We start from the raw sequence: 3,727 nt of genomic DNA, 5'->3' as shown, positions 1-3,727 counted from the left end.
TCAGATCAAGGATCATGGATCCAGCATCGCCCAGGCAGAAAAGTCCAACAGAACATCTCTAATTAACCAGCAAAAAGCTGGACTAGAGGAATGTCTTAAGTGGCATGGCAAAGCACCAGCCATGAGCAAGCAAGCAGAGCAAGAATGATTTTCCATGTTCAAAACCCAGTATAAGAAAAAAACCTAACATATTAATGTTTAAAATCACAATGCAATATTACTTCACACTCACTAGAAAGGCTAAAATTTTAAAATTAGGTAAAATGTTTGGGGAAGGATGTTAAGACTCTAAAACCCTCATATATTGTTGGAAGGATTTCTAATACAATTTCCCAGTTTTCCATTTTTGACACAAATTTACTATATGATACAACAATGCTACTTAAAAGAATCAACTCAGGGATGGGAAGGTGGCTCAGTGGTAGAGTGCTTGCCTTGCATGCCTGAGGCCCTGGGTTCAATTCCTCAGCACCACATAAGCAGAAGGAAAACAAAACAGCCTGAAGTGGCGCTGTGACTCAAGTGGTAGAGTGCTAGCCTTGAGCTGAAGAGCTGAGGGACAGTGCCCAGGCCCATAGTTTTCACCCCACAACCAGACTCAAAAAAATAACAAAAAAAAGTATCAACTCAACAAGAGAAACAACATGTCAACATCAAGACTGGGGGGAGGGGGGTGGTCATGGAGCTTGAACTCAGGACCTGGGCTTGACCCTGAGCTTTTTGTGCTCAAGGCTAGAACCCTACCACTTTGAGCCATAGCTCCACTTCCAGTTTTCTGGTGCCTAATTGTAGTTATCTCATGGCATTTCCTGCCCAGGCTGGCAGGAATCATGATCATCAGATCTCAGCCTCCCAAATTGCTAGGATTACAGGTGTGAGCCACAGGCTCCAAGGGGACATAAGAAATGTATCAAGTGGTCATAGAAGACAAAAGTGGAAACAAAGCAGAGGCCTAAGTAGCTCATACCTAGCTACTCAGAAGGCTGAGATTTAAGGATCACCATTCAAAGCCAGCCCCATGAGGAATGTCCATGAAAATCTTATCTCCAATAAACCAACAGAAAACTGAAAGTGGTGCTATAGCTCAAGTGGTAGAGCACTCACCTTAAGCTGAAGAGCTGAGGGAGAGTGCTCAGCCCCAGAGATCAAGCCCCATAATCGACCAAAAAAAAAAAAATGTGGAAACAACTCAAACACCTACTAACTACTGAATAGATAACCAAAATGTAGTATATCATACCATAGAATATTCAGCAATAAAAAGAAGTAACATTTTGATACAGGATAAAACATGATAAACTCAAGAATATGTCCAGTGAAAGAAGACAAAGACTACATATTCCACTGATATGAATTAGAATCTGTTAAAAGACAAATGTATATGTTAGTGGTAGTTTAAATAATTTTGTTCAAATTCTAGAATTATGAAGAATACTATAGTCACTAATAATATGAAAGATTTCTAGTCATTTACCCTTTTCAAATCAAAAAAGAATGAAACTAATATGAACTATTTTAATATTAAGATATTAACACTTTTGTAGGAAAAAGTCTGGACAAATATTTCCCAAAATATTATTGGCAGTAAACTCTAAGAAGTAGGATGACATTCAAACATGCATACCATCTAGATCTATCCTTGCCAAATTAAGTATGAGAAAAGACTATCCCATCCCAACACCCATGATTCTTCAGCAGTTTGTAGCTGCAATTACTATGGTTTAAACTCAGGGCCTTTCAGCATTACTCAGCAATGTCCCGCTCACACTGGTAATATATTACTTGAGCCATACCTTTGCTTCCAGTTTTTTGCTGGTTAACTGAAAATAAAAGTCTCATGGAGGGGGTCTGAGGTGGGGGAGAGGATGGGAAGGGTTAGGAAGGGGAAACAAAGGAGGCTACAATGCCTGATAAGAAATGGACTCATTATCTTGCCCATGTAATTGTAACCCCTCTGTACAGTGTTTTCAAAATAAATTTAAAACAAATAAAATAAATAAATAAATAAATGAACAAACAAATATCTCATGGATTTGACTTACAAGCTGACTCTGAACCACATTTATCAGATCTCAGCCTCTTGAGTAGATAGGATAATAGACATTAGCCACTTGCACCTGGCTTGAGAAATATGTTTTTATTTTAAAGATATTTATTTATTTATATATTTTCGGTCATGGGCCTGAAATCTGGGCCTGGGCCCTGTCCCTGAGCTCTTCAGTTCAAAGCTAGGACTTTACCATTTGAGCCACAGTGCCACTTCTGGCTTTTTTCTGCTTATGTGGTGCTGAGGAATTGAACCCAGGTCCTCATGCATGCAAAGCAAGCAATATAACGCTGAGCCACCTTCCCAGGCCCTAGAATATCTTTTCAATAAATTATTTTGAAAACAGAATTAAATAAGTGGAATATAATCCCCAATGATTTTAGATTTAGCAGAGTATTTCTGTTATATGACTATAAAAGTTCTACATAGCCAGGTGCCAGTGTCTCACGCCTGTAATCCTAGCAACTCAGGAGGCTGAGATCTGAGGATGGAGGTCCAAAGTCAGCCAGGCAGAAAAGTCCATGCTACTCTATCTACAATACACTACCAGAAAAACCGGAAGTGGTGCTGTGGCTCAAATGGTAGAGCACTTGCCTTGAGCTGAAGAACTGAGAGCCAGCACCCAGGCCCAGAGTTCAAGTCCCACGACCAACAACAACAATAACAAAAAAGGCAGAAATCAAAATTTGAGGTAGCCCAGGTAGCCAAAATCACCAGACTCTTATCTCCATCTATCCAGCAAAAAGCTGAAAATGGTAGTGTGGCTCAAGAGGTAGAGCACCAGACCTGAATTAAAAAATAAAAAAGCTAGTGCTGGGAAGGTGGGTCAGTGGTAGAGTACTTGCCTTGCATGCATGAGGCCCTGGGTTTGATTCCTCAGCACCACATAAGCAAAAAGAAAAAAGGCAGAAGTGGCACTGTGGCTCAAGTGGTAGAGTGCTAGCCTTGAGTTGAAGAGCTGAGGGATAGTGTTCAGGCCTAGAGTTCAGGTCCCACGACTGGACCCAAAAGAAAATATAAAAAAATAAAAAAGCTAAGTGAGAGGGTGAGGTCTTCAGTTCAAACCCTTGTAATAGCACGAAATTAATACCTAGCATGCAAAAGGGCTAGATACAAGGCTCAACATTACAGTTCCTGCCTAGCAAGCATGGCCATGAGTTTAAAACTCAGGTCTCCCAAAAAGATTTTAAATGAATGAGAGAATGAATGAATGAATAAGTGAATTTGAAATGACCAATTAAAAATGGTGAAAAGATCTAAAAAGGCATTTCACCAAGGCAGGTATATGATTGGCCAAAAAGAACATATAAAGATTTTGGTTACAGGGCTGGGAATTTGGCTCAGTGATATAGAGCTTGCCTTGCATGCCTGAGGCCCTGAGTTTGATTCCTCAGCACCACATGAGCAACAAAGAAAAAACCTGGAAGTGGCACTGTGGCTCAAGTGGTAGAGCACTAGCCTTGAGCTAAGAGCTGAGCAACAGCGCCCAGGCCCAGAGTTCAGGCCCCAGGACTGGACCAAAAAAAACAAAAAACAAAAAAAAAGATGCTGGTTACTAGTGGCTCTAACCTGCAATCTTAGCTGCTCAGATCAAGGATCATGGATCCAGCATCGCCCAGGCAGAAAAGTCCAACAGAACATCTCTAATTAACCAGCAAAAAGCTGGACTAGAGGAATGTC

The sequence above is a fragment of the Dipodomys ordii genome, unplaced genomic scaffold, assembly GCF_000151885.1.
Source record: "Dipodomys ordii isolate 6190 unplaced genomic scaffold, Dord_2.0 Scaffold240, whole genome shotgun sequence".
Lineage (NCBI taxonomy): Eukaryota > Metazoa > Chordata > Mammalia > Rodentia > Heteromyidae > Dipodomys > Dipodomys ordii.
This window is presented reverse-complemented; position numbering follows the sequence as displayed.